Here is a 12,691-nt window from a genome sequence, read left to right as displayed (position 1 = left end):
CTCTCTCTCTCTCTCTCTCTCTCTCTCTCTCTCTCTCTCGTATGGCTCATAACAAACTCACACAGGGTTACAACTCAGTGGTAGAGCACTTGTTTAGCACACACGGGGTCCAATGAAGTAAGGAAACAACCCAGGTATCCCCTTCTGGTCTTTCTCAAGTCTAGACTCCCATGGACATCAGTTGTTTCTAATAATGCCTTTGCCTGGCATAGACTGGAGGGATGAATGACAGAGAAGTCTCTGTCCACAAGGGCAGGGACTGCACCCCCTTCCCTCACCTTGTCTTCAGGGCCTGGCACAATGACAGACGTCTAATACATACTCAGTCAACACTCACTGGTGACTGAATGAAGGAGACAGACAAGCGGGCCGGCCCTGGGAGTGTGAGACAAGAGTCATTTGGCTCCACATTTCTATGATGACAATGGTAGTTTTAGTTCAAATAGATGTCACTCACCAGAATGAGCCCGGTTTGGCAGGAGACGGATACCATACCCTCATTGTCAGCAGACACCCACCCCTCACCCAGCACCATCTCCCCAGAAGTAGGGTCTTCTAGGCAGGGAATAAGAATGCATGCTCCAGCCTGGCAGCCTGGGAAGGCAGCTGTGTTGACAACCCCAGCCGCGCCGGCCTGGATTCTGGTACTCTGTGATTTTCTGAAAGGTAGTTCTGAGGGTAGGCCCAGGGCTATCTACTGCTACACAGCCTTCCCCAGTTTCCCCAACAGCGTTAAGTGCTCTTCTGAATTCCTAACCACCCATGATCAAGTCCTGGAGAATCTTGTCTACAACACAAGATCACAAATGACAGGTAGTTTCTCAGAGGGTAAAAGTCACTACTTCTTTACACTACCGATTTGTAAGTCACATCCTCTGCCACAGTGATTTACTCACCGGAGGGTCACTTACCCTTCAGCCAATAAGAAATGAGCAGTATCATCTGCCACCTGAGCTCAGGCAGCTGTCCCCAGGTTATCTGAGCCAGTGAATCTCCTCTATTTAGGGGCAGCTTTTTCTTGAGAGGAAAAGACACAGCCACTCTCAAGCCAGACACATCAGCTAGAAATCAGCTCCAAAGGCAAAGCAAGCACCCAGGATCCTCTGGTCACCACAGTGTCACACGGAAGCTGCCCACCTCCAGCAAATGTCCTGATACTGAGTCCACATATGCATACAGGCAACACCTTTGCTCATCTGTTTTATTTTTGGCCGTTCCCTCTGCGGAGCCATCTTGACCTCCTCCGGCCAGCATTATATAAACCTCCTTTTAGAAGACTCATTACCTTCTGATTAACACAGAGGCAGGGCAATTGTTCCCTATGTTTACTGGCTATAATTTGTTCTGCTGTAGCTCCCGTGCATGGGCAAAACAGAGAAGTGGGAATACGTGGGCACTAAAATGGGTATCGGACTCCAGGTGAGTGGAAGGCAAGAGGCAAGAAAGTCAAACGGTGACCACCCCTTCTCTGTCTGCCCCCGTCGGCGATCCAGGGGCCACAGTGGCCTTCTCCCACCACACACACCAACAAAACAGCAATCACAGCTCCGAGCACAACCTGACTTCTGTCAGCAAAACCACAAAGAGCAGTGCCTGGAGAGAACTCAAGTCAAGTACAGGGAGGCAACCAGCCCCGTATTTCCAACCATACACATCTGATGTCCCCCCCTCGTAACTGAATGGAAAGTAAATTCTGAGATGAACCTGCCAAGCATACTTGCCCAACAACCATGAGACTCGGGGGTGGAGGGATAGTTAACTGAACTTTTCCAGACTTATTAGCTTACATAAACAAAGATTTGAATAAATGTTTAAAAAATGAAAGTCCCTTGGTACTCTGTAATCAGTAAATGTTCATTATGGAAACACAGCAAAGACGCATAAAATTTCCCAAGCGATATTCCAGCTACAAGACAGAAAAGGCATCTCAAGCAGAAAACATCCTGGGTCCAACAAGCCATCTCTTCTCTCCTGGCTGGAGCCAGAGAAAAATAGATTTCATTTTGCTCACTCAGGGAATTTATAAATGAGCACACACACACACCCCCATCCCTGGCTGATTGATGCCTCTCTATAAATAATTAATCCTTGACCTTGCTTTGAGAAAGCCTTGACTTTTTAAATTTGGGGCCTTTAAAAAAAAAAAGAAAGAAAACAAAACAAAAATCAATAGCCGGGGACCATAATTCACTCCTACAAAGTCTGATTCCGGGTAAATAAATAAATAAGTTATACCATTCATGTGCCCCAAGAGATTCCGTCAAACGATGGGATAGGGTCAGACTTTGAGGTTTTCTGTGTTCAAATGTGATTGCGTTATTGATCAACCCGTTTTGAGTCAGTCTTTTCAGGGTCTGAATGGCACCTCTGCTGTGTGTCACTTCTCAGAAGCCAACCTGCTGAAGCCCCCCAGAGCGTTTCCACTCTCCTCAAGAGCCCCTCCCCGCCCCCAGCTCGTCTGCCTGTAGGTAATGGGACGGTTTGATTAAAGGAGAATGAGTGAGGGGAGGTGGTGCGCACCTGTAATCCTGCCCTCCGCGGGTTGAGGTCTTTAGTTCCAGGCCAGCTTGGGCCACACAGTGAGATCCTGGCTAAAAAGAATAGAAAACTCTTCTTCTATGAGAGCCACCGTCCCTCCCTCATTCTTTCCAACATCGCTTTTGGGACAGGGACAGGATCAGGAGACGCTGTGGTGTTGGAGAGTTCTACAGGTCAAAGGTTGTTCTGCACTAGAGTGGGACTTAAGACAAGGCCCCCTACCCACCGGTAAAGAGTCAAGGTGAACCCAAAGAAAGTGGGCTTGATGGCAGAAGCTCATCCCTGTGAATGTGGAGGAAGGTGGGGAAAGAGTTAACCTGCCTTTTATTTACCCCTTTACCCACCCCTACCATCTGGAGCTATGTCCTTGCCCCCAACTGAGTCTCCCACTTGGCCTGCTGCCTGGCTACATCCACAGATACAGAGAGCCCCAGAAGCCCATTCTTCTTAGAGCCAATCACGCTTAGGGTCCTGCTGGGAGGCGGCTCAGAGATGCATCTCCCGTGATGCCGAAATGGCTGCAGGACAGACTGTTCCAAGATCCGACCAGTATGCCCGAAATCCAGGGCACAGTTCCCCGACTGTTACAGCTCCAGGTGAGGGCCGCAGGGCTCAGAGACAAGATGTACAACTCAAGTTAGGGTTTGGAGTACAGCGCGGGAAATAGAGAGGTCACTTGATGCCCAAGCGCCACCTCTGACCCTGCCCAAACCAGAGAACGCACCTTCTCCTGGCCAGGCCGGAGTACGAGAAAAACAGCCCCACGCAGCAGCTGAAGTTGTAACTGCCGCTAGAGCTGGGCTCAGCCCGCCGCAAAGCAGATCGTCTCACCGTTCCCTACCCCCAGCTGCCGGAGGCTCCGACTCCCGCACTCGGGGACACACGCATGCACACACCTCCCTACGATCGCTGACGCACGCACACTCGCCGGGAGCACATAACAGGCCGGGGCCCTAGAGAGTTGAGGGGTGGAGATGCGCGCAATGGAGCGCAGGGACACCTTACGTCTCCTGGTAGGGAGCCAAGGTCGCTTGTAACTTCCCCTTTCGCCCTGCGCGCCCCAACTGGCCACTAAGTCCCAGTTCCAAGCGCACGCCAAAGCCTAGGCGCTCTGGACGCTCCAGCCCGGCCCTTGGGCACTCGCCGCTCAGCGCCCAAAGCAGCTTACACGCATTCAGCATCCAGGGCTAGGAGAAGGAACGAAGGGTCCCCGGGGAGAGCCCTAGGAGAAAGAGAGGCAGTTCCTAGGCGCGGAGAAAACCAAGAATCCAAAGTCTAATTAAAGTTCCCACTCACGGGGGGCTGGTCCCCAAAGTACCGCCAGACCCAAGCACCGCACGCCCCACCAGCACCTGCAGCTTGGGACTCTGAACCATGTCTAGTGGCGGGATTTGCGCTCAGAACGGTCCCGGCTTCATCCTGGGATTACCAGGGACATCCCTTCGGGTGAACCGCTAGCATAGAGAGGGAACCGGGGTGGTGTAGGGCGCAGCCACTTACCTGGCACAGCCGGTGCTCTTCAGGCCACGGGTTCCTCTGGTCCGGCGCGGTTCTTGGCGACTGGAGAATCTTCCTCCCGGGCTCTTGAGAAGCAAGAACGATCTCCGCCCCAGTTTGGGCCAGGCTGGTTTTCTTTCTCCGTGTAGTGCAAGGTGCGGGGAGTGGGCAATCGGTGTAGAGTCGGCGACCGGAGCGCGCGGGAGAGGTTGCGGCGGCGTGCTCCTGTTGGTTCCTCTGCACCGGGTGCGTCCCCCTGTCTCTGCCGCCACCGCCCGGTCCTGTCTCTTCCCCGCGGTGCCACCGGATCCGGCTCACGCGCCGGGAAGGCTCCCAGCGAAGTGCGAGCGAAGCCTCCGGCAAGGCTGGAAATAGCGCCGCGCCCGCCCGGCGCCCCGCCCCCAGCCCGGGCCCCGCCCCACGGTGGAAAGCGGCGATCCCGGTGGCAGGGCAGAGATGGGGGAAATCTCTTCCCCGATCGCTCAGTCCTCTCGGGAGCTCACGGGCGCCACGCCCACGCGCGCTCTGCGGCTCCCGCGGCCCCACTGGCCGCGCGCTCCGTAGGAGCTGCCGCTGGGCGCGGTCGGGCGGCAGCGGGGGGTGGGGCGGTACTGGCGCGGGTTGCGCCCGGCTCGGGGATCCCCGAGAGCTGGACTCTAATCTGCCGCTTGGCTCCACTCCGCAGCTTCTTAGCTGCCACTGCCCCAGTGGTGACACTGAGTAACCCTGCGCTGACCTGGGGAAAAAGAAAAGGAGCCAGTAGGTAGGGTCTTGTGCTTTAGACCCAAAACTGAGCGGCCTCGGGGCTTGCAAAGGGATTGGTGCGCAGAAAGATTCAGGTAGGTTCCCAGACTACAGTCCGCGTGGAATTTGATCAAGGCCTTGTCTCTTGTTGGCACTTACTCCTAAATTTCTGGGTCTGTAGTTAATCACAAGTGCCCAGTAGTCCGATATCTCGCTTGAGAACTTAAGCATCTGGCTCCAACTTGAGGGCTGAAGCAAGCAACCCCTCCCCTCCATCCATACCCAGAATAAAAGAGTGGGGGAGTCTCTGACCCACAGCCAACACAGCACAAGTGTAGAACCGGGACTCGGTTCCAGGGCTGTGGATTCAAATCTTGATTTTCCAGAGAAGAGGAGCCCCGACCTGCAGGGGGCAATCAGACACTAGGAGCAAAGGCTGGCTGCGGATCTAGTAACCATTTTCAGCTGCGTAAACCAGTAAACAAGCCTAGTCTTGAAGGGACATACAGAATGAAATTAAACGAAAAACAAAACAAACAAAACTGCAGAGAAGCTTCCAGTAAAACGGAGTGGAGGCTGCAACCTCTCCCCTCCCTAAGTGGACTGATTGGTTGGTTGGCTCAACTCCATCCCAGATGGGTGATGACGTTAAAGACGGAGGTAGACCTGTAGCCTTTGAGTGACCAGATAAGGGTGTGGCACCCCTGATAAGGAACAGAGTCACTAACACTGGAGATGTGGAGACCAAGGGAACCTCTAACACTAGTAAGCTTGGAAGGCACGAGTGGTCCTGATGCTTCTTTAATGACCCCTGTGAAGCTCAGAGTATCCACCTGCCTCTTCAGGGCAGGTGAGACGGCAAACAGGCATATAGTGGCCTTCCTTCCATCGTTTTCATTTTTGTTTCTGTTTTTTGAGATAGGTTCTCTCTGTGTAGCTCAGGCTGGCCTCAAGCTTGCTGTGTAGCCCAGGCTGACCACAAACACATGATCTTCCTTTCTCAGCCTCCAAGTGCCGGGATTGCAGGGATGAACCACCACATCCAGCAATCTGTTATCCCTGAAAACAATGAAGCGTGTGCTGTGGGTCTCACTTTACAAATGAGGAAACTGAGGTACAAGATGCCACTAGGGTGCTACTGTCAACAAATCCGGATGGTAGTGGAGCTGGGGTTGGCCCAGTTATCTCAGTTTTAAAGTAGAATGCCAGGGTACTATCTTAGGAGCTCAAAATGGTCTGAGGCTTGAGTTGCATTGTGACCTATGCAGCTCCTCCGGCTGTACAAGTGACTCATGGGAAGGAAGGTGCAAGTATATGTCCACTTAGTCAGGTTTAGTTGAACGTGATGGAGGCAAAGGATGGAAGTCAAGAGTCGGGAAGAACGGGGCAGTAGAAACGCCAACCTATATCCAAACACCACCTAAGCAGAGTAGAAGAGATAGAAACAAAGAAGGGCATGGGTAAAAAGCTACCTACCTTCCAGCCAGCTCAGGCTGCTGTCCCCACGCCTTTGTGGCTCGTCCACCTCCAGCGTGTCACCCCACCCTGAGTCCTGGCTGCAGCTCCACTGGACAATTACCAGTGTGGTCCCCCTCTGCAGCCAGGCCTGAGCTGTCACAGGGATTTGGTCTCAGAAGCCTGATGGTCAAATGAACCTCTTCAGCAGTGTGCACCCTTTGGAGGGTAAGTACACACAACACACACACACACACACACACACACACACATGTCGACCCTCATGCTCGTGTTTGCAAACACTGGCCAGTGGGGAGATAATGGGAACCTCCATCCCCAGCCCAGTGTCAAAGCTGGAAGGAGCCTTTGGACAGCAAGTGCCTTCATAGAACAAGTTTGCATGGCCTTGTTCCCTAGAGCCAGTCCACACAGGCTTCCCTATGACTGGAAAGCACAGATAGTCAGCCGGGCCATTGTAGCTGCCCTGTGTGTAGCAATCCTCCTGGGAAGGGTGGTTTTTCCATTAGCTTCTCCAACTGTACTTATTAGTACTTATTCGCCTCTAATATTCAGACAGACACTGAGAGGAATCAACAATGCTCCATGCCTTTGACACTACCTGCATTTTGGGCTTTTTTTTTCTCACCCCTAGTACTTTCTTGTTGGCAGAGGCCCTTGGAGGCCATTCCCGAAGGAGACCTGGGGCCCCTGGCAGGGACAAGCATGAGTTTTCCTCTGGAGATTTGCTAAGGGCTGCAGTGCCCTTTTTTGAAAGTCAGACTCAGCCTCTGCAGCGAGGGAGGTGGAGACACACTGCAAAGCCCAGGCATGAAGCTCTGTGCGAGCCTGCGCGTTTTGATATGTGTGTCTCCACCAAAAGATTTGTGGCAAACACATCTCTTTGCATCCCAACTAAGGTACAAAGCCACTTTCATTGGATGGCCTGGTGAGTTCACAGTCTAAGCTCCCGAGATGTGTGGAAGAGGTCCAGAGCCTCTCAACAGAGGGGGAGGAGGGAGAGGGGTTTTAGCTTTGGGCTGGCTATGGGCAAACTCCTTGCTCCAGTTCTGGGTTGACATCTTGCTTCCCACAGCCACCCTGTCTGCCAGCGGAGAGTCCTGTCTTCTTTTGCCTAGAACGGAAGGGGATATAGCTAGGAGGCCACAGTGATGAGTCTCACTGTGTTTGTAAATTCATAGGTAAAACTGAATGTTGAGTCCTAAATTCTATGCAGTGAGAAGAACAAGGGCAAGGGCTGGGAGCATGGCTCAGTGGCAGAGACCCTGCCTAGAATCCCCTAATGAGGGGCTAGGGGTGTGGCTCAGTGGTAGAGCCCCTGCCTAGAATCCCCCAGTGAGGGGCTAGGGGTGTGGCTCAGTGGTAGAGCCCCTGCCTAGAATCCCCCAGTGAGAGGCTGGGGGCGTGGCTCAGTGGTAGAGCCCCTGCCTAGAATCCCCCAGTGAGGGGCTGGGGGCGTGGCTCAGTGGTAGAGCACCCCAGTGAGAGAAAAGGTTTGGCTCAACAGTCTAGTGTTTCTAGAATTCATCAGTGATGAGCTAGGGGTGTGGCCTTGGGCTAGAGCACTTGATAACATGCATAGGGTCCTAAGTTTGATCTTCAGCACGGCAAATAATAGTAATTGTCCTTATTAAACTTAATTGCAGTATCTGTTGAGGTTGATAGCCCAGGCATATAATCCCAGCCCTCAGAAAGTTGTAAGTTCTAGGCCATCCTGGACTATGTGTTCAGTTCTGGGCTAGCTTGGGCTACTTAATGAGGTTTTATATTAAAAATCAAGTAATAAGCCAGGTGACAGTAGCACAAACCTTTAATTCTAGCACTCAGGAGGCAAAGGCAGGCAGATCTCTTTGAATTTTAGGCCAGCCTGGTCTACAAAGTGAGTTCCAGGACAGCCAGTGTTGTTATCCAGAGAAACTCTATCTCAAAACAAAAACAAAACCAAAAACAAAACAATGTGTGTATGTATGTATGTATGTATGTATGTATGTGTATAAGTGTGTGTATGGAGAAATAACAATGAATCAGAAAAGAAACAGAGATCAGTACTGTACAGCAGAATGGCTTGGGTTCTTTTTCCTGCTCCTGGTGACCCATGGAAGAAAGAAGAGAAAAACAAGAACCAACCAGAATATTGTTATGGTTCTTCTGGTGCCAGTGTGAACTGCGTGGTCTCCACATAGTCTTTTACTCCCTCCTGTTTCCTGATTTAAAAGACGTGGGGACAGTAGACACTGCCCTGTAGAGAGAAGGTTGTGAGTGCATATTGGACACTAGTGTACCCGGTATTCTGTGCTATTGCTGGTCGGTTCTAAGCCACCCAAGGCCAGGCCTCAGGGAATGGACTCTCTCTGCCTCAAGCATGTGGCCCTGTTGTGGCCTCTGATGACTTCCGTGTTCCCCTAAAATGAGTTCAGTGAGCAAATGGGCCAATGACATGTCGTTGGTCAGGGATAATAAGCCAAGTGACTCTTCCTTGGGAACACGACTGAGGTCTACAGCTGCATCTTCTGAGACACGTGGCCATAGTCGTTTGTTTGTTTGTTTGTTTGTTTGTTTGTTTTTCGAGACAGGGTTTCTCTGTGTAGTCCTGGCTGTCCTGGAACTCACTCTGTAGACCAGGCTGGCCTTGAACTCAGAAATCCGCCTGCCTCTGCCTCCCAAGTGCTGGGACTAAAGGCGTGTGCCACCACTGCCTGGCGGCCATAGTCTTTTCTTCACAAACCTTGTCCTCCCTATTAACCTAGAGTAAGCTTGGGCCCAGGCACTTGACCTCTGTTTAAGGCCTGAGTTGTGGACCCTTAGCTGAGAGCACCTGGGCTAGGAAGAACGCTCAGAACCAGTTCTCTTAGCCACCTTATTGGGTGGGTATTTATCCCAGGTCCTTCCCCACCATTTCTCATGATTTCTGTCACCCCTTGGGTATGCAAGGAGTTGGGGGATTGTACTGTGTCCGTCATGTTGCCTTGCCTGGAGTTTCCCAATGTCAGCACACCAGTGAGTCCCCTGTGTTAGTAGTGGAGCAATCCCATGCGGCATGTGCTGGTTACCTGCCAGAAGCAACTCTAGGGCGGAGATTCTATTTGGCCTCATGCATAGAGTCCATCACAATGGGGAGGACAGCCACTGGGGTGGCCTGATCTATTACAGCGGGATGTGGGTGGCAGCCCCTTGCATCTGCATGGATGGATCAAGAGGCAGAACAGGCCTAAAGGTCCCACCACCTCCCAAAACAGTGCCACTCACTGGAGACCAAGTGTTCAAACATGGGAGTCTGTGGAGGAACATTTTATAGTCAGACCTTAGCACCCATATGTCCTGATTTCTGGAACTTCTCCATCATTCTGGGCTTCACAATAGATGCTCTTTTCGGAGCAGGTTTCTGGGGCCAGAAGGAAAGCAGAAGGACCAAATAACTTGAGGGGGCAGCCCTTTGGGTTTCTAGGAAAGGATACCTCCTTAGACGCGGCAAACGTTGCCATGATAGCCTTGGCCCCTCTCCCTCAATCTAAAGTAGGCAAGCATACAAAGGAGCCTGTTGACCCTATAGCCCAAGAAGGATCTAGGCTCCATGTCTAGTCTCTCTGTTTAAACTAGGCTCGAAGCCAGCCTGGCTCCTTTGTCAAGGTCTTGCCAAGTTCAAATTTATTTTGATGCTTTAAAAACAACCCCCCCCCCCCAAAAAAAAATGCTGTGTAGCCTAGGTTAGCTTTGAACCTGCTATCTTCCCAACCTGGACTCCCAAGTGCTGAGAGAAATGGCTTATGAAAGATATCTTCTCACCTCGACATGTGTGCTGGGGTACACATGAGTGAGTACACACACACACACACACACAGATAAGTAAGTAAACAAAGGCAATCGCTAGATATCTGATGCTGGTCAGCCCTCAAGTTCCCAGGGTCCTCCAGTAGTTCAGCTGAGATCCCTTCCCTAGGTCTATCCATGGCAGGAAGAGGGGGTAACTACAGGAAGTACCCAGGGACAGGAGGAGGGGGATGTCCAATATACCCTTCATCCAAATGATACTGTCTACCTTCAGTGCCTTTTACTTTGAGATAAAGAGTTTAAAATTTGAGAATGCCTGTCTGACACACAATTCAGCAAATGCTGTTAGATTTGAACCACATCAGTTCAGTGTTCATGTCATACAGGGCTGGGCTCAAATTTGCTTCCCTTCCACCCCTGCTGTCAAAGACAGTCTTCCCGGCTGATAGAAGGATGCCTCCCCTCCCTGATCTAGGGAATGGATTTTGACACCTCTTAACAGGGGGCTTATGTCTGTGCATCTGGCTGTGAATGAGCTCATTACAAATAGTTTTCTCTATTCAGTCAGGCTGGCTTGGCTGTCTCTCCTGCCTGTATGTTGTTGGTCACTCACCAAGGTGAGCACTACAGTGGGGAGACGACTATGTAACAGGATGCAGCACTTGGTTCTAAATGCTCTCTAATTTACAGAGCTTGTTAATTCTCTGGACCTCCTTCTGGCTTACCCTGGATTGGTGGACTCAGAGGCCTTTTATGCAGAAAAACTGTAAGGGGCTCAGTTTTCACCTGAATTTTCTGTGGGGGCTGAGAAAGACAGTGGCGCCTTGTAGGACAGGCTCCCACTCCCAGCAACATCAGCGCAGACAGCATTTCAGAACTACAACCTCCAGGCACAGTGCTGTGGGCCCATAATCCCAGCACTCGGGAGGCAGAAGCAGGAAGAACGTGAATTCAAGGCCGCTCGGCTACATACAGAGACCTTGTCTCAAATACACACACACACCTCCTCCCACTTCTCAAGGACCTCTCTATTGTGAGGCAGGAAAGGAGTGGGGCTTAAGTATTCTCTAAGTTCCCAAGACAGCTAAAAGCAATTTTTTTTCAATGCAAACTTGAATGCTGTTCTAAATTTAATGCTTAGTATTAAGCATCAAGCTTGGAGATTTTTGAGAAGAAAAGATGGCTTTGAGACGAACAAAAATATTTCCAGCGGAAAATTCCAGAAACATTTATCAGATACCAGCAGGGACATGCCTTTGGGTAGGCTGCGCACACTGTGACATCCTTGCCTCAGTGGTAAAAATAATGGCTTAGAACTACACCATAAAGGTAAAGGACACGAGGCAGTGTCAAGGCCAGGCTAAAAAGGACCCCTTGGTGGAGGCATTTCAGACCCTTGAGCCCTCAGAGCCAGGAAACAAAGTTGCCATTGGATTCACCAAGGACTTCTGCCTCCAGGCAGACACCAGTGTTCTCCCCAGTGCGGTGGGGTGGCTTGGTTGGTCTCCAGGTTTGTTCAGAGCCTTTAAGCACAGGCAAGTTGTGCCATAAAGCGTGTGGGCGGCCACAGCCGAGATGGAAGCACAGCGGCAGGTACGGCCCTGCTCCACGTGGTCTGGACGAGTGGTATTTTCACACTGTGCTCAGAGCCCACACAACACCTGGCGGCATGATTCGTTCCACCGCAACAGAAAACAAAAGCCTGGTGGAGGAAGGCATCCAAGGAGACGAGACAGGGAGAAACCCATCCGCCAGGCCGAGTGGGCCTACAGGGACATCTAAGTACAGCAGATCAGAAACATTTGCCACACTGGAGGCCTCAACAGGATGCTTGAACTGACACCTGATGCCGTATTCTAGAGGTCAGAAGAAAGCCTATGTGAGTTTGTTTCCTCAAATGTTCCAAGGTTTGTTTTTGTTTTGTTTTGTTATTATTTTTTTTTGTTTTTGTTTTTTGCACTAAAGATGGGTAATGTAAAAACTTACCGTCAGCCCCTTCCATCCTATGCCCAACAATAGCCAAGAGCTTACCACCTTCTCAAGTGGCCTCTCAGCTTGCTAAGCCATCCCCTGGTGTGAAGAAGCTGTCAAGGTCGTCAGACAGAGACGTGCAGATGATGGGTAGAAGTCTCCAGTTTCCAAAGATTTCCCGGTATCGGAGTATTCTGGGGGGAACACCCCTGTAACCCTTGAAAAAATGGAACCCTGTCATTTAAAAAAAAAGGCAGTAGGTGACAGAGCCAAAATAAACAGTTACCTTGTTGCTGCTGAGTTCTCCCTAAGCTCAGGAAACTTCATCCTGCAGGCAGAGCCCAGGATGCCCGGAGTTCAGAACACTGCCCAGTGGCGTCCTGTCTGTAGCCATGGAAACAGAGAGACAGTCGCCTTCCTGTCTGCTTTCGTTCAGGAGACATCTTGCTGTCATCAGTATTTAAAGTTCGCTTTAGAAAGCAAGGCAGTCCACATCTCCTCTTCTGACACCAGGCAGAAAGCCTCATAGCACAAAGGTAGCCATCAAGATCTCAGCATGGAGCCTGTCGCACATTGTTTGGCCATCCCCCATCCCTGTCCTCACTCAGATGGAGCACCGTCCCTGCGTCCCTGCGGGGGCTTTAGCAGTGGTGTCTAGGGTTCTCAAGAGTCCACCGTTAATGCTTGCTTCTGTATTCAT

The 12,691-nt window shown here is 51.3% G+C and overlaps 1 protein-coding gene across 1 annotated transcript in view; it reads right to left on the bottom strand.

Moving 5' to 3' along the window:
• Chst8 (carbohydrate sulfotransferase 8) overlaps positions 1–4,403 on the bottom strand; it is a 140,393-nt gene extending 135,990 nt beyond the window's left edge. Inside the window, exon 1 of the mRNA XM_028754180.1 lies at positions 4,039–4,403. The gene's annotated coding sequence lies outside the window, so the exon portion shown is untranslated. The remainder of the gene's footprint in view (positions 1–4,038) is intronic.
• Positions 4,404–12,691: the final 8,288 nt, after the last annotated feature.

Source organism: Grammomys surdaster, unplaced genomic scaffold (genome assembly GCF_004785775.1).
Source record: "Grammomys surdaster isolate TR1022 unplaced genomic scaffold, NIH_TR_1.0 125984, whole genome shotgun sequence".
Classification (NCBI taxonomy): Eukaryota; Metazoa; Chordata; class Mammalia; order Rodentia; family Muridae; genus Grammomys; species Grammomys surdaster.
This window is presented reverse-complemented; position numbering and strand designations above follow the sequence as displayed.